This window comes from Bos javanicus, chromosome 12 (assembly GCF_032452875.1).
Source record: "Bos javanicus breed banteng chromosome 12, ARS-OSU_banteng_1.0, whole genome shotgun sequence".
NCBI lineage: Eukaryota > Metazoa > Chordata > Mammalia > Artiodactyla > Bovidae > Bos > Bos javanicus.
Window position 1 is genome coordinate 21,355,282 of NC_083879.1, and position 18,566 is coordinate 21,373,847.

At 48.1% G+C, this 18,566-nt stretch overlaps 1 long non-coding RNA gene across 2 annotated transcripts in view; it reads right to left on the reverse strand.

Annotated features, from left to right (window-relative positions):
* LOC133258269 (uncharacterized) overlaps positions 1 to 16,293 on the reverse strand; it is a 28,557-nt gene extending 12,264 nt beyond the window's left edge. Inside the window, exons 1-4 of one of the 2 annotated variants that reach the window (XR_009739901.1) lie at positions 13,422 to 16,293; positions 12,744 to 12,865; positions 7,838 to 8,041; positions 7,706 to 7,765 (exon numbers count right to left, since the gene is read on the reverse strand). This is a non-coding gene — a long non-coding RNA (uncharacterized LOC133258269). Of the gene's footprint in view, positions 1 to 7,705; positions 7,781 to 7,837; positions 8,042 to 12,743; positions 12,866 to 13,421 lie in introns of both variants that reach the window. The other variant, XR_009739902.1, reaches the window with a different exon arrangement.
* Between the last annotated feature and the right edge of the window lie 2,273 nt (positions 16,294 to 18,566).

Sequence of the window (18,566 nt, forward strand, 5' to 3'; positions counted from 1 at the left end):
ATGGTTAAAAACAGACATTAGGAACTGCTAAAATCAAACACATTTTAACCAGATGCAATCTGTACTTCCTGACACAAGAAACTTTTTAAAAAAGAAGCAGAGAGAAAGGTCGTGATTACAACTGAATTCAATGGTATAAGTAGTTGGCAGTGGGTAATTTCTCTGCATCAATGATTGTCAGAGGAAAGCCTCAGCTTAGCACACTGAACTCAGAGCAGAGGAGGGAAGCTTTGGGTGAATTACTCCTCACCTGGAAAAACCTGATCCTACTGTTTCAATAACCCTGTGCTTAGGAGGAAGCTGTTCTGTGAGTGGTGGTGGTGGTTTAGTCACTAACTCTTGTGACCCCCATGGAGAGTAGCTCGCCAGGCTCCTCTGTCCATGGGATTCTCCAGGCAAGAATACTGGAGTGGGTTAAAAGCTGCACTCCATGGTGCCTGTAAGCTAAATTTCAATAGAAACTACAAACGACGGACCCGTAGACTTTGCTTTTAAGGCCCTGGTGATCCCAGAGGAACGAGGGACTGTATGGGACGGTCCTCCAAAAACTTCATTCCTGCAGAGGGCAGAGAAGGGGAAGTTGAGAGAAATGCTTTCAAGAACACGATGCCCATCAGGAAAATGAACCGAACATCTGCAAGAGCCAACATGTTAATCACACAAACCGAAGCTTGATCCCCTGCTTGGAGAATCTGCCCAGTCTCCCAAGCCACCCAGTCTTCAGGGTACTTAGTGGATGGACAGAATGGCAGTCCACAGGACATCAGAGCTGGGGCTAGACATCACTGTACCATTTGTCTGGGTACTAACTGGCTACAGGTCTGCTCTGCTTTTATGAAAAGCCAGCAAATGATGATCCATATTTCTAATGATGCATTCTACCAAAGGATCCCTTTAAATATCCATGTGTCTTGATGGGCTTAAATAAGATCCAGGGTTTCCCTGGTGGTCCAGTGGTTAGGAATCTATCCCCCAATGCAAGGGACACGGGTTGGATCCCTAGTCAGGGAGGATCCCACATGCTGCGGAGCAACTGAACCCTTGCACCATAACTGCTGAGCCTGTGCTCGAGGGCCCAGGAGGCATCAGAGTCCACGTGCATCTACAGTCCATGTTCTGCAATGAGAGAAGCCACCACAATGAGAAGCCTGAGCACCGCAGCTAGAGAGTAGTCTGCACACAAAAACCCAGCATAGCCAAAATTTCAAAAAATAATTTAAAAATAAGATCCAATTTATGGGTCACATTCCCACAGTGTATCCACTGTGTAATATAAGGGTCCCATTTACTCTGCTTCCAGGGCCCACAGGGCAGCGTGGAGCAGGCAGAGAACTCTTCCTCCGTGTGCAGAACCTGGTGCTGTATTAGGGGCAGGCACCATATGATCCGGAGAAGGCAATGGCACTTCAGTACTCCTGCCTGGAAAATCCCATGGGCGGAGGAGCCTGGTAGGCTGCAGTCCATGCGGTCGCTAAGACTCGGACAGGACTGAGCAACTTCACTTTCACTTTTCACTTTCACCCATTGGAGAAGGAAATGGCAACCCACTCCAGTGTTCTTGCCTGGAGAATCCCAGGGACGGGGGAACCTGGTGGGCTGCCGTCTATGGGGTCGCACAGAGTCGGACACGACTGAAGCGACTTAGCAGCAGCAGCAACCACATGATCACCATTGACTAGTTCAGCCACCCGACCCACCCCCACCCCCACCCCCAGGTGGGACAGGAGTTTACTGACATATCCTTCGCCACCATATTGGAAAACTATCAAATCAGCCCAGACTCACACCCTTCCTTATGGTGATTCTTCTCCCCATGGCAATGTTTTCTCTCAACTATTCTCAGGCCTTTGTCTCTAGGCCTATTTAACCAACGGTAATATGATGCATTGGGTGTTAATTCTAGAAGGTCTTGAAGGTCTTCATAGAACTGTCCCAGTTGAGCTATTTCAAATTCTGAAAGACGATGCTGTGAAAGTGCTGCACTCAATGTGCCAGCAAATTTGGAAAACTCAGCAGTGGCCACAGGACTGGAAAAGGTCAGTTTTCATTCCAATCCCAAAGAAAGGCAATGCCAAAGAATGCTCAAACTACCGCACAATTGCACTCATCTCACACGCTAGTAAAGTAATGCTCAAAATTCTCCAAGCCAGGCTTCAGCAACATGTGAACTGTGGGCTTCCAGATGTTCAAGCTGGTTTTAGAAAAGGCAGAGGAACCAGAGATCAAATTGCCAACATCCGCTGGATCATTGAAAAAGCAAGAGAGTTCCAGAAAAACATCTATTTCTGCTTTATTGACTATTCAAAAGCCTTTGACTGTGTGAATCACAATAAACTGTGGAAAATTCTGAAAGAGATCAGCATACCAGACCACCTGACCTGCCTCTTGAGAAACCTGTATCCAGGTTAGGAAGCAACAGTTAGAGCTGTTAGGACATGGAACAACGGACTGGTTCCAAATAGGAAAAGGAGTACGTCAAGGCTGTATATTGTCACCCTGCTTATTTAACTTATGTGCAGAGTACATCATGAGAAACGCTGGGCTGGAAGAAGCACAAGCTGGAATCAAGATTGCCGGGAGAAATATCAATAACCTCAGATACGCAGATGACACCACCCTTATGGCAGAAAGTGAAGAGGAACTAAAGAGTCTCTTGATGAAAGTGAAAGAGGAGAGTGAAAAAGTTGGCTTAAAGCCGAACATTCAGAAAACGAAGATCACGGCATCCGGTCCCATCACTTCATGGGAAATAGATAGGAAAACAGTGGAAACAGTGGCTGTCTTTATTTTTCTGAGCTCCAAAACCACTGCAGATGGTGACTGCAGCCATGAAATTAAAAGATGCTTACTCCTTGAAAGGAAAGTTATGACCAACCTAGATAGCATATTCAAAAGCAGAGACGTTACTTTGTTAACAAAGGTCTGTCTAGTCAAGGCTATGGTTTTTCCAGTGGTCGTGTATGGATGTGAGAGTTGGACTGTGAAGAAAGCTGAGTGCTGAAGAATTGATACTTTCGAACTGTGGTGTTGGAGAAGACTCTTGAGAGTCCCTTGGACTGCAAGGAGATCCAACCAGTCCATCCTAAAGGAGATCAGTCCTGGTGTTAATTGGAGGGACTGATGTTGAAGCTGAAACTCCAATACTTTGGCCACCTGATGTGGAGAGCTAACTCATTTGAAAAGACCCTGATGCTGGCAAAGATTGAGGGCAGGAAGAGGAGGGGACGACAGAGGATGAGATGGCTGGATGGCATCACTGACTTGATGGACGTGAGTCTGAGTGAACTCCAGGAGTTGGTGATGGACAGAGAGGCCTGGCGTGCTGCGGTTCACGGGCTCGCAAAGAGTCGGACACGACTGAGTGACTGAACTGAACTGAATACGATGCATTATTTAAACTATAAGAGTGACTTCCCTGGTGGTCCAGTGTCTAAGACTCCATGCTCCCAATGCAGGGGCCTGGGTTTGATCCCTGGTCAGGGAACTAGCTGGAGAAGCCAATGGCACCCCACTCCAGTACTCTTGCCTGGAAAATCCCATGGATGGAGGAGCCTGGTAGGCTGCAGTCCATGGGGTCGCTAAGAGTCAGACATGACTGAGCCACTTCACTTTCACGCATTGGAGAAGGAAATGGCAACCCAGTCCAGTGTTCTTGCCTGGAGAATCCCAGGGACGGGGAGCCTGGCGGGCTGCCATCTATGGGGTCGAACAGAGTCGAACACGACTGAAGCAACTTAGCAGCAGCAGCAGCAGGGAACTAGAGCCCACCTGTTGCAACTGAAGATCCCAGACGCCACAACTAAGGCCCAGCACAACCAAATAAATTATGAAATAGAAATAAATATTCTAAAACACTAGAAGGAAATGCCCATCACCCTCAGTCTGGGTCTGAGCACACGTTCTGGCTGTGCAGAAGCACTGACGGCTCAGTACGTGGCCCTCACATTTCCCAGCCCCCTTGTGGGTATCCAGAGCTGGGAGACTCATTTCAGCCAAAGGACTGTGGGACATTTGGGGGCCAAAACATTTAAAAACTGACTCATGATCCTTCGCTTTGATCCTTCCCCTGCTTTGACCCACTGGAAACCGTGGGTTGAGATGGTCAGTGCTCAAGACTGAAGCAGCTTAGAGCATGACATCATCACATCACTTGGAGGAAGCCCTGGAAAGCCTCCTGACCCACACCAGAATTTGCATAAACAAGAAATAAACCTTCATAATCAACAAGGACCTACTGTACAGCACAGGGAACTCTACTGCATATCCTGTAATAAGCTAAATGAAAAAATAACCTGAAAAGAATGGATATATGTATAACTGAATCACTTCGCTATACACCTGAAACTAATATAATTATATTCAGTATAACAGATGGGGAAACAGTGGGAACAGTGGCTGACTTTATTTTTCTGGGATCCAAAATCACTGCAGATGGTGATCATAGCCATGAAATTAAAAGACGCTTACTCCTTGGAAGGAAAGTTATGACCAACCTAGACAGCATATTCAAAAGCAGAGACATTACTTTGTCAACAAAGGTCCGTCTAGTCAAGGCTATGGTTTGTCCAGTGGTCATGTATGGATGTGAGAGTTGGACTATAAAGAAAGCTGAGCACCGAAGAATTGATGCTTTTGAACTGTGGTGTTGGAGAAGACTCTTGAGAGTCCCTTGGACTGCAAGAAAATCCAACCAGTCCATCCTAAAGAAGATCAGTCCTGGTGTTCACTGGAGGGACTGATGTTGAAGCTGAGACTCCAATACATTGGCCACCTGATGTGAAGAGCTGACTCATTTGAAAAGACCCTGATGTTGGGAAAGATTGAGGGCAGGAGGAGAAGGGGACGACAGAGGATGAGATGGCTGGATGGCATCACCGACACGATGGACACGGGTTTGGGTGGACTCCAGGAGTTGGTGATGGACAGGGAGGCCTGGCATGCTGTGGTTCATGGTGTTGCAGAGTCGAACACGACTGAGTAACTGAACTGAACTGATTCAGTATAAAATTAAAATTAAAATTTTTAAAAAGAAACAAACTTTTGTAGTATTAAGTCACTGAGGTTCCAGGATTGATTTGTTCCTGCAGCATAAAGTTACTCTGACCAATGCATTTGTCACCAGAACCCACGAAAGTGGATTCTCACTGTAGAACTAAAGACTTCTATTTAATGACATTTAAAGTTTTAGCTTTGATTTGACATTTTCATTTCCCATGACGGCTTTGGTACTTAAACAGAGGGAGTAAACCGTTTTCTTATGACTATACCTTATTTCATTGAAATAAATAAAGATTTCTAGGTATTCAGAGACCTGCAAATTCAGGGTCCCAGAGCAAAATCAGATACACACATTGTGTGTATCTCTGTCATCAGCCTACAGAGGCCTGCCTTTCTTGGCATCTCTAATTTAACTGAAGACATTATTAGATGGAAATATTTTCCAAGGCTCAAGACAACCTTTTCACACAAAGATCTTTAAATACTGGATGCCAACGTTGTTGGGTAGGAACTGCCTTTCCATTCAAAACCCAGCTGTGAAATGAACATGAGTAATGACTGATATACCTGCTCACTGCTAATGAATAAAAACAGCTGCTGCTCACAGGAGAGTCAATCAGCACACAGATGGCTTAAAAGGATCCTAATAAATTTAATAAAAGCATCTTTCCTCCCCCGTGTGCCTCGTGTGCTGCCTGGGACCTCGGGATTTTGTCTGACCGGCAGTATCACAATTACCCTCTTTAGGCTTTAGAAGTCTCCCCAATACATTTGGTAGAACTGCTAGATATAGTGATTGCAGGGGGCATATTATGGAAATTTTAAAAAGTATTTTTACTATTTTTATTGTGATAAAATATATATCATACAATTTTGGGGGGCTACTTTAAATGTAGCACTAATTACATTCACAAACTTGTGCAAATATCACCACTATCAATTTCCAAAACTTGTTCATCACCCCCAAACAGAAAGTCTATAACTATTAAGCAATAATTCCCCAATGCCCACTTCTGGTGGTAGATGTAGTGATTTTAACATAACCTCTATGGCAACTGGCTTTGTGGGGTCTTGTCTCATTTATGCAGTCATGTTAGCAGGTGAATTGTTTCAGTTTGCTGTTTAGATAACTGAATCGCAGCCTTTTGACTTGATAAAAAACCTCTGTCTTTCACTGAAAGATTTTGCATGGGACATTTTCTTACGGGGGACTCTTAAGCAGGGTACATCTTATACCTTATAAACTCTTCTTGCTAAAGCAGAGCCATATAATACATGTTCATTTTCGAACTGTCCTATAACAATGACAACTTCAGGGCCTGTTGAAGTGGCTGAACTGTTTGCCCTGACACTAAATGGCCCCAGACTACTTGGCTATACGAGTTCTGTCTGAATTTGAAAATTTTATTTTGTTCTTTTATTTCCTGTCAAGCTGTCAGCTTTCACTTGATACAAATCTAAGAGTACTATTTTTGTATTCATTTCTTGTTTTGTATTGTTGCTTTTGTAAACAAAAAAAAAAAGCTGAAATGAAATTCATGTAACAGAAAATGAACCATTTTAAAGGGAACAATTCGGTGACATTTGACATATCCACAATGATATGCAGCCATTGCCTCTGCATGCGTGTGTGCTCAGTCGCTCAGTCATGCCTGACTCTTCATGATTTCATAGATTGTAGCCCGCCAGGCTCCTCTGTCCATGGGATTTCCCAGGCAAGAATACTGGAATGGGCTGCCATTTCCTTCTCCAGGGAGCTTCCCGACCCAGGGATTGAACCCTCCCACTTCCTCAACCTTTCCTCACAGTTCAAACTTCTGAGTAACTGAGATCATTTAATGGAAATGTTTATGTGTTCATTCAGTAAAAGAACGCATGGAGTGCTGACGACGACCACAGCCTGAGATTCGTCTTTTCACAGGGCTCCACGTAGAGGCATAGGGACTGGGAAGGGAAACCTCTGGTCCAGTGACCCCCAACCTGGGCAAGAGACACAGGAACCATCTAAACAGATTTTACAAAGCAGATATCTGTCCTCAGTGTTCCCCAGGGCAGGGTCTGGCACTCTGTCCTTTCAAAATGTTCAGCAAGAAATTCTGCATGACAAATATGCTCTTGAGTGTCCCTTGGACTGCAAGGAGATCCAACCAGTCCATCCTAAGGGAGATCAGTCCTGGGTGTTCGTTGGAAGGACTGATGTTGAAGCTGAAACTCCAATACTTTGGCCACCTGACGCGAAGGGCTGCCTCATCTGAAAAGACCCTGATGCTGGGAAAGATTGAGGGCAGGAGGAGAAGGGGACAACAGAGGATGAGGTGGTTGGATAGCATCACCAACTCAGTGGACATGAGTTTGGGTGAACTCTGGGAGTTGGTGATGGACAAGGAGGCCTGGCATGCTGCGGTTCATGGGGTTGCAAAGAATCAGATACGATTGAGCAACTGAACTGAACTGAACTGAATGTGTGTCCGAAAATCATCAGCTCTTCCTAGCACACATTTTGGGGTTTTTGTTTCGTTTTGCTTTCTGACTGTGCCATGTGGCTTGTGGGATCTTAGTTCCCCGACTGGGGCCCGAAGCCCGGGCCATGGCAGTAAAAGCACTGAGTCCTAACCACTGGACTGCCAGGACCTTCCCATCAAACATTTTCTGTTTAAAGATGAAGCACCATCATCCCCTGGCTGACCGAGGGCATCCAGCAGCTCACCTGTGAAGGCCATGGACAGCAGCAGTGCCAGGAACGTGAAAAGCAGAAACACAAAGCAGGCTGTAAGGAGAAGGACTGCGTGTGGGTGAGAACACAGAGACTCTCCTTTCCTTCCCACTGCAGTTTACTTACATGTTGCATGAAATCTGCCCTTTCTATCAAGACAGCAGATGACGGCAGGGGGTAGGAGGAGGTCTTCACTTGGCGGGGCTTCCACACCAGAGGCAGGAGTTCAAGCCAGGACTTGCATCTCTGAGACAGCTGAATGTCTTTTCTGATCTGGCTGCCAACTCCAAGGCCCAGCTTTCCTGCACGACCTCTCCAAAGTGACAGCTTCTAGAAAAGGAGTTCATGAGCGGCTGCTTTGCCAGGGCCAGGATGCCAGGAGCCATTGGCATTCATAGAGCCAGGCAGGATCTACCCTGTGCTTCCTGGGCGCCTGTACCCACTGCAGATGGCTCCTCCCTGCCCTGCGTAAGGTTCTCTGACAACTCGCTTTATCACTTAAGGAATCTGCATCACAAAGTCGTCTTCTTCCCTTCCATTTATTTATGGGTTATACATCCCGTAGTGTTAAGTGTCAGTTGCTCAGCCATGTCTGTAGCCCGCCAGGTTCCTCTGTCCATGGAATTCTCCAGGCAAAAATACTGGGTGGGTTGCCAGTCCCTTCTCCAAGGGATTTTCCCAACCCAGGGACCAAACTCGGGTCTCCTGCATTGCAGGCGGATTCTTTACCGTCTGAGCCACCAGGGAAACCCATATATCTCATAGTATCTGATATGATATTATTTATACTGTTCTGGTAAAAACGAAATACATACACATGTAAGAGCTATGAAACACAAATAGTGTCATTTTGGTGATTCTCCATCTGCATTAAATGCTCTTGTAATTGCACTTAAAACTGTCATTATAGGGAATTCTCTGGCAGTCCAGTGGTTAGAACTCAGTGCTCTCATTGCTGGGATTCTGGATTTAATTCCTGGTCAGGGAACCAAGATCCCCAAAGCCAAAAAAAACCCACAAAAATCTGTCATTATATAATACTAAGGTGAATGATAAAATTTATGCTACTAACTTTATTTTTAAATACTTATTTATTTGTTACAGCATGTGGGATCTAGTTCCCTGACCAGAGATTGTACCTGGGCCCCCTGCATTGGGATCATGGAGTCTGAGCCACTGGATTGCCAGTGAAGTTCCTATGCTACTAACTTAAAATTGTTAGTAAAAAATTTTCTTTTTTGTTTACTTAAAATGACATTAAATAGCAAATGAAATATACTATGACAGATCCAAAGAGCTGCAGAAGAAAGGGAAAAGCTTTCTCTTTCAATACCTTGAACAGTTTTTTCCCAGCTTTTTGAACAAGATGCTCTGAGATTTCATTCTGCAGCTGAGCCTGGCAAGTCCTGGGGTGATCTGTGGATCACGAGGGACACAGCGCTGCTGGCCATGTGGCAAATTAAAGGGAGAATGCCATTAATCTATCCGTATCTGTTTTAGTTCCCGGTTTACAGTGGGGGTTGAGGAAGAAATTTGTTGCTGATACTTGATAGAAAAGCGGGAAGTGGATAAATCCCATCTCTATTCCCGGCCTTGGGCTTGTTACCAGGATGATAAAGTGATCAGCATCCTAAAAAGATCCTTCACTGCTCTGCGAGCTTGTGACAGATGGTGCCACCTGGCCACACGTGTAAGCCAGGTGTTCAGTGACACAGGAGCCCCTGTCACGCAAGCCTCCTGCCTTGGGGCAAGGCTGAGAGAGGGGGCTGGGGCAAGAACATCCCTCAGGACCACCCAGAGGAGAGCATAAGGACCTGCCCCCTGGGTGTGGCTGGGGCTCACAGCCCACTCCACGCTCTCCAGCGTTGATAGCTGAACTCTTCACCCCTGAGGCTTCCATGTCCTCACTTAAGGCACGAGCATAATTATAAGACTCTCCTAGGAGACTTGTTAAGATGATTAAATGTCATAAGGCACGTAAAGCACCTAACACAGAGTCTGCTACACGACAAATGCTCTGTAAGTGTTGGCCCTTATCATCATCACCATTATTCTCCTCCACTATGATGATGGAAGGGGTGTTGTTTAGCCGCTAAGTTGTGTTAGGCATGTGGCTTCCCTGTTATCTCAGACACTCCCCTGCCCCCAGCCCCGGAGTTCAAATAGAGAACTGAAGAAACGATGAAGGAGGGAGACCTGGTGTGTCCCGTGGACTGGGACTCAGCCGCCACGGGAGACAAGTAAACCCACCCTCACTCCTGAGCGCATCCGCAGCCTGGCTTCATTGGCGCCAGCCTCTGCATCACCACCGCCAAGGACTCAGGCTCACTTCTGCTCTCACCCTGGGACACGTGATTCTCAGATTCCCTTTGGCCACTCTGGACCCAGGAAGTCAGAATCTCTGCCAATGTGACCTGAGAATCTGCACTTCCAACCAACTCCTCTGGGGACTGTGAAGCAGGCGGTCCACTCGTCATCCCATCCTTTTTATAAGCAGTGGCTGGAGAGTCTTCAGCCCAGTCTTCCTTCGAGCCTGTTTGCTCAGGGAAGTGTGAGGTGCTGGGGCCACGCTGGGCTGTGGGATTTCACTGGGAGGGAAGTGACCAGCATAACCCACACGGGGGCCTCTTTATCCCTCAGTGCTAATAAGGACCACCCAAGCCACAGCCAGGGATTGGGGTGCCCGCCCCTATTCCCCTGCATCCCAGGAGAGCAATCGGGGTGATGGACACCCTCTAAGACAGTGACTGAGTTTCCCACTGACTTTGCTTGGGCCAGGACAGGTCACCGACAGCAATGACTGCCTCCAATGAACACCGCCATGCCTTCAAGTTTACTAAGCGCCAATTCCAATGTGGCTCAGGGTGCCACATCCTGGTTTCTGATAAAATGAGTTTCCATCGAGTCTGTTTAAAAGAATTGAGTGAAACTGCTAAGTCAACCAAGAGTCCTAAAAGAGAAGATAACTCAGGATTAATGGTGATAGGAGGACATCAGAATTGAGATATTCAGGGAATCTAGGAAAAATCGGTACTGATGAACCGATTTGCAGGGCAGGAATAGAGGTGCAGATGTCGAGAACGGACTTGGACACAGCGGGGGAAGGAGCGTGGGACACATTGAGAGAGTAGCTTTGACGTGTATACACTGCCACGTGTGAAACAGCTCGTGGGAAGTTACTGTGGGACACAGGGCGCTCGGCCTGGTGCTCTGAGATGACCCAGAGGGGTGGGGTGGGAGCGGGGAGGGAGGCAGGATCAAGAGGAAGGGGATATATGTATCCTTACGGCGGCCTCACTTGTTGTACAGCAGAAACCGATAAAACATCATTATCCTCCAATTAAAAATTTAAAAAATAAGATGTTAGCAACCAGCTATCCCTCCAAATACGTGACCAAAAGTATCAAAGCATGTTTCCAAGGGGGAATCTTGGTAAGACAAGTGGGTGGCTTCTGGCTCAGTCTGCTGTCCAGGATTTCTGGAACCTGGTGCCTTTGAAAAACAAGCGTAGCCCCTGCTCTCGGGCTTAAATTGTTTAATGGGCAAACTGCAACCAGGACCTGGCAGTTTTGTCTGCAACACCACCTTCTGGGGACTCCACTCAGCTACCAAACACCCTGGAAGCGACTGGCAGAGAGTTCAGGAGGATAAACGAAGTCCTCTTTCCAAACTGCCCTCTCATTTCCTTGCATCTTTAAAGGCACCAAATCCTCAGTCACCCGTGCCACTTCTGTCCTCTTGGTACATCCAGAGACTCTCTCTTGGCCTAATTTTTTTGCATTCTTCCCTCTTCTCTATCCCCATGTCAACACCTGCATCGTCCTCTCACCTGGCCTGTTCCACAGCCCCCCACTAACTCACCAGCACAGACCTCACGCCCCATCAGGGAGATGAGATGGGTACCCAGGAGCCAATACAAATCAGTGTGTGAGAGGGGCCACCAGGGGAGTGCAAAGAGGTACAGGCGCCCAGAGGAGGGAGGGGTCCTGAGGAAATCAAGGAATGCTTCCAGGAGGAGGTGTAGCGGCGTTGGATAATGAATGAATGGGCAGGGTTTTGACAGGCAGAGTGGCTTTGCAATCAAAAAGAAAATCCTACAGGAAAAGATTCAGGGAAGAAAAGCTCAGGGTGGTTCTGGGGAGAGGCAAAGCCCCCATTTGGCTGAGTATAGGTCCTCCAACAGATAAGTGAGAGATACAACTAGAACGAGGACCTGAGAACAGGGAATGTTTCCAATCAACCTCAGGGCATTTGCATTTGATTAGGAAGGTAAAGGGAGTGGAGGACATGGAGCTGTGAAGTGACATGAAGTCAAATCATTTGGGAAAACCTGGACCAGTGGGGTGGTGATGGGGCTGAGAGACCAGTGAGGAGGTTGATCTGTAGTTCAGCCAGGAGGGTGATCTCGAAATGCAGACAGGGCAGGGAATTGAACACCAGTGAGATGTGCTGATAAAGGAAAGAAAGGAGCAGAAAAGCACTCAAGTGCTAGGCCTGTGTGCATGCTAAGTCGCTTCGGTTGTGTCTGACTCTCTGGGACGCTGTGGACTGTAGCCCACAGTAGGCGTGCCCAGAGGTGAAGGGGGCTGTGGACCCAGAGCCGTTCTGGGGAATAAAATGTCAGGGTGTGCCTGAGGAGGGTGAGATGGGGGGTGAGGGCAGGCATATCAGCGAGAGGAGAAGCTTGTATTAGGAGCTGGTAGGTCATTCACCCATCCAGGCATTCAGGGGACACTCGCTGTGCTCCTACTGTGTGCTGGGCACTACTGGAGGTGCTGGGGGTGCAGCAGTGAGTGAGATGTCCTTGGAGGAGAGGGAGGTGAGGAGCTGGTGGCCAGATGTGGCTATCAGCACGTCAGGGTTGCCAGGCACCGATCCGCCATCCCCTTGCTTTCCTGACCCATACTTCAGTCCACTCGACCCTCTGCTCAGGGTGTTTCTGAGTATTATTGCTCTAAGATAAGTCGCTGAAGACTTCCCACGAGGTTGCCTTTATTCAGACATCAGTTATAAACAAGACCGGACATCTCACCTGGAGGTCAATGCTTTCATTCCAAGGAGCCCCGAGGTCTCCAAGTATATCCCAAATGTCAAGACAAAAAGCCAGGGCCCTCTGCAATGTGGCTCCGCCCCTCTGCATACAAAGCGCCCCACCTGGAGAAGGAAAGGGAAAATCCAGTTTGGCAAGGAGACAGAGTGGGTGGGGTGCGAGGCTACCCCAACCCACGCCCTCTCCCTGCGTGTCCCCTGGCTCTGCTGCCATGACTCGTTGGTTGTATCAGGGACTCCATCCACTCATACGTTTTCAAACACATTGTGTTGAAAACACATCCTGTGCACAATGACAAGCTGAAGTTTCCTCAGTTAGGAGCAGAAGTAGGGGCACCGCGCCCCCAGCCGCCCGCCCAGGGCCGCCCTGAGCCAAGCACAGACCACCCACAGTGTTCACTTTGGGCTCGAACAAGTCACGTGATCTCAGACCCCCTCCCCCACCTCCAATCCTTCAAGGCTAGGGCACTTCTCAGAGCTGCAACTCACCACTGCTGGCAACTTTAGAAATGCACTGATGCTGTGCCTCCTCCACACCTCCCAGCATGGTTCTTACTTGCCAACAAAGTTCTGGGAACCAAATCTAATTTATTCAGAATTTATTAGAAAAATCTGTGGCAGGATCGCCTCAGCACCCATTAACTACCTCCGTGTGTGTCACCTGTGGCTGCAGTGACCTCAGTCAGGCTGGATTCCAGATGCCGGCTTTGTCATCCGTCAGCCTGCAGGTGCGGCCTTGTCAGCCAGGATCAGACGGAAACATCTTTCATTTCACAGATGAGGGAACCGGGCTCAGAGAGGTTAAGAGGCTTGCCCGCAAATGCACAGCTGGGAAGACACAGGGCCTGGAGGGAAGGTATCATTTACTGAGCTACTGCCAAGTGTCAGATGTTGGGTTTGGAGGAGGAAATAACAATCTACTCCAATACTCTTGCCTGGAAACATTCCATTTGCAAACACGCTTTTTAAAAAGACCTCAGTGCTGGTAGCGCAGCATTTGGGGATGCTCCCGGCTGGCTCTCTGGAGGGGAAGGACCTGAGTACAGAGGGTGCTGACGGTGACAGCGGGTGGGGTGTGTGTGTGTGTAGAGATGGAGGCGGAAGTGAAGACGGAGGAGGAGCGCACACCGCCCGCTCAGTGCGGACCTGCTGGCAGGATCATCCCTGGCAGCGCTGATCCTCTGCCAACACACCAGCAGGGTGATCCCACCAGCGCTTCCTGCTCCAGGGGTTACAATGAGATACGGGGCTTCTCTTCCCTATCACTTTGCTTCTCGGACGCGTCACACTCAAACCTGCCTTGGTACCCACAGGAGCCCCTCCGCAGCAAGTCGGAGTCCATGGGATGGGAGACGGGTCACCTGGAACCAGAGGCAAGTCACCAGCGCCCTGCCAGGGTCTTCCTCACATCACTGCATGTCATCCCCCAGCTCCCCAGAAGGTACAGAGAGAACTGAGAGTCAGATGGTTCACAGGCTCAAAGCCGCTTAGCTACCGAGTGGTAGAACTGGGATTTGTAATGAGGCTTCTGTGACTCTATTTGAAAACTGGTCTCTTTGACTTCCAAGCCCAGTCTCTCCCCCTTATCCCAGGGCAGGAGGAAAGGGGAGGAAATCCAGAAAGGAAGGGCTTCCCGGTGATAGTCAAGAGCGGCAGGAGGTGGGCACACCTTCCCTATCAGCGCTGGGGGTGCGCGGTCATGTTTCACCAGGTAAGGAGTATCGTGCCCATTCCACAGATGAGAAAATGGAGGATCAGAAGAGTTAAGAACTTGCTCAAGGTCACACAGCTAGATGAGAACTCAGGGGTCATCAGCTCCAACAAGCTTGACAGGTTTGCCCTCACTCGACCAGAGCTAGCTCCCACAGTGTGGAGAAGACAGGCATCAGAGCAGAGCACGAGGGGGCCATATACTCTGTCCGCGGAAGGCAGTGCTGGGGGAGTCCCAGTGAGCACGGGCAGATCTGCCTCCTCCTGCCTTTCGGGCAGCAACCATGGAAGACATGTGTGCGACACCTAGTAGGTCTTCAATATACATCTAATGCACGATCCTGCGAACTGCTATGCAAACATCACGAGGCTTCACCCTTTCCACAATGTCCTTGCAAAAACTGTCACCTTGGTGCCCCGACACACAGAGAATCGGGAACAGCAGCCTCCTCTCCATCACTGACCTGCTTTTCACCGACAGACATGAAGCTAGACCAGACTGCCGGCCTCACGTGGCTTGCCAGGGGCACACCTCTGTCAAACAGAGAGGGGGTCCCCAGTCGTGGACAACTGGCAACTGAATGAATTAGACTTTTTTGTTGGTGTCCACACTTGTTGGGGCTTCCCTTGTGGCTCAGCTGGTAAAGAATCCACCTGCAATGCGGGAGACCTGGGTTTGACCCCTGGGTTGGGAAGATCCCCTGGAGGAAGGCATGGCAACCCACTACAGTATTCTGGCCTGGAGAATTCCATGGACTGTATAGTCCATGAGGTCACAAAGAGTCGGACACAACTGAGCGACTTTCACTTTCCCTTTCACACCTGTTGAGGTCAATTACCGCAAGCGTGCCATGTAAACTAAACCACTAAAACTCCATCTAGAAAAACAACTGTCCTGTATCCAAGGATGAACTCAACTATCCCAAAGGGCAGGAGGAGGTTTGGTCCCGCATGGCAGCCAAGAATCTGCCTGCAATTCAGGAGCCAGGTTTGATCCGTGGGTCAGGAAGATCCCTGGAGAAGGAAATGGCAACCCACTCCAGTATTCTTGCCTGGAAAATTCCATGGACAGAGAAGCCTGGAGGGCTACAGTCTGTGAGATCACAATGAGTTGGACATGACTGAGTGACTAACACAATTCAGGGCTTCTAAGGGTCTTTCCTAACCTCACTCTTCGAGGTGAAGAACTGGTATGTCCCCCTTTATGCCAAAGAGCTTGCTCTGAATCTCATCATCTTCTGGGGTGTCTGGGGGAGAGAACCCCACTCCCCATGTCCCCAGAAACATTACAGAACACATCCCTAACCCCTGCACACCTCTCTTTCTGCCTCAGCTCCTGATGGGCGGCACCCCTGCCCTCAGACAGTCCTCCGGAGGTTTAGGACTGGTGAACTTCATAGCACAGGCCCCGGGTACCAGGGAGCAGCATGGGAATACCCCTGAGAAGCTGGTGGGATTTCCTTCTCAGGGGTTGGTGTGGACTTTGCATCTAGCCAACACCTTCCTCTTACATCATAGAAGGGAAATAACAGAGGGAGGAGAAATAAGCGTAAACTGTTCCTATTTGTGTGGCAGAGTTGCCACAGATGTATGTGTGTGTGTGTGTTCAGTCGCTCTGATGCTGCTGCTGCTAAGTCACTTCAGTCGTGTCCGACTCTGTGCGACCCCATAGACAGCAGCCCACCAGGCTCCCCCGTCCCTGGGATTCTCTAGGCAAGAACACTGGAGTGGGTTGCCATTTCCTTCTCCAATGCATGAAAGTGAAAAGTGAAAGTGAAGTTGCGCAGTCGTGTCCGACTCTAGTGATTCCATGGACTGCAGCCTACCAGGCTCCTCCATCCATGGGATTTTCCAGGCAAGAGTACTGGAGTGGGGTGCCACTGTTCAGTCGCTCAGTTGCGTCCAACTCTTTGCGACCCCATGGACTGTAGTCCATCAGGCTCCTCTGTCCATAGGATTCGCCAGGCAAGAATACCGAAGTGGGTTGCCATTTCCTCCTCCAGGGGATCTTTCTGACCCGTGGATCAAACCCACGTCTCTTGCGTCTCCTGTGTTGGCAAGCAGATTCTTTACTACTGTGCCACGTGGGAAACCTGCCACAATGTGTAAATTTCCATTAAAACAACATGTGAACCGTTCCTAGTATACCTACAGCCCAAGCTATTCCAGTGGAAGCCATGTGTATTTGTCTGTGTTACATTATAACAAGACACATATTTGCATGTGGGCCACTAAGTAGGCTAAGAGGCACATGCTTTAGTCTGTGAACCTTGAAGAAAAAATGAAAAACAATGTAGGGATGCAGAGAGATTTTTAAAAATTTAAATATCCCAAGTTAACTGCTTTCTTGTGTGTGTGTGTGTGTGTGATTACGTGTGCTTCTTTTTTTAATTGAAGCACAGTTGATTTACAATGTTAGATTAGCTTCAGTTATACAACATAATGATTTAGTATTTTTATAAATTATACTCCATTTAAAGTTATAGAATATGGGTTCTATTTCCTGTGCTGTACATTACATCCTTGTACCTTATTTATTTTATACTTACTTGACTGCTTTCTTTAGTCACTAACTGAAAATAATGGTAGAAACATCCATTTGGAAAACCAGTGATATCTTTACTGGTTATAACATCAGACCCAATGAGACAAGCCAACACCAGGTATGAGATCCATCTTATAAATGAGGCCATTCTCATTCCAGTAAGCCCTTTACTTTATAAACTGGCAAGACGGATGAGAAGTAAAAAAGACTGATGTGTTGCTACTTCTGTCACACCTTAAAGAATGTTCCCTGGGAGACAGAAGGCTCTACATGGGAACTGAGCTCTGACCCCAAGCTAGAAAGAGATGGCGTTCCCACGCAAGGCTGCAAATGCTGGACAACAGACTTCGTAAGTGATGTTCAGCGTCACACAATGATAGGAACGAAATGTTAATTAAAACAACCATGAGTATCAGCTTTCACGTATCGGATCGGCAAGACGAGGAAACAGTTTAGGATTCTAGTGAGGGGAGAGGGAGACAGCTCAGTGCATCGTCGGTGGGAATGTGAAAAGTGCCACTTCTTTGGAGGGTGATGACAAGCAGAGCGGGCAGGGGAACGTGTCCAGCGCAATCCCATTCATGGAAAACTGTCCCCACGTGACATACACGCGTAGGAAAAGACAGAGCACACCAGTGAGCCGTGGTCAGTAACCATTTCCAGCGGCGGAAGCAGCCACAGCAGGACCCCGGGGCGGGGCAGAGGAAGCAGTGGAGGCGGGTGTGCAAAGCTTGTTTGCTTCTACTTTATAACCTAACACTGCTTCACCTTTTTATCCAGGAGCAGGTTTGCTTCTATAATTTAAAACATTCAAGGGACTTCCCTGGTGGTCCAGTGGTTAAGACTCCACACTTCCACTGCAGGGGCAGCAGGTTCGATCCCTGTTCGGGGAAACTCAGATCCTGCATGCTGCACAAAAGTGAAAGTGAAAGTCTCTCAGTCGTGTCCGACTCTTTACAACCCCATGGACTAAACAGTCCAAGGAATTCTCCAGGCCAGAATACTGGAGTGGGTAGCCATTCCCTTCTCCAGGAGGTCTTCCCAACCCAGGGATCAAACCCAGGTCTCCCACATTGCAGGCAGATTCTTTACCAGCTGAGCCACTAGGGAAACGCATGCCACACAGTGCGGCCAAAAAAACAAAAACAAAATACAGAAATAATTCATACAGTTTAACAGCAAAAAGCAACCTGATTAAAAAGTGGGAGGTTGTGAATAGGCATGTTTCAAAGAAGACACGCAGATGGCCAACAGGTACACGGAAAGATGTGCAACATCATTGACTGTCAGGAAAATGAAAATGAAAACCACAATGAGATATCACCTCACACCTGTGTGAATGGTTATTATCAAAAAGACAAGAAATAACAAGTACTAGCCAGGATGTGGAGAAAAGGAACTTCTCACACACTGCTGGCTGGAACATAAGTTGGTGGAACCAGTGTGGAAAACAGTATGGAGTGCCCTCAAAAAATTAAAAATAGAAATACCATAGGATCCAGCAATTCCACTTCTGGGTATTTATCCAAAGAAAACAAAAACACTAACTCA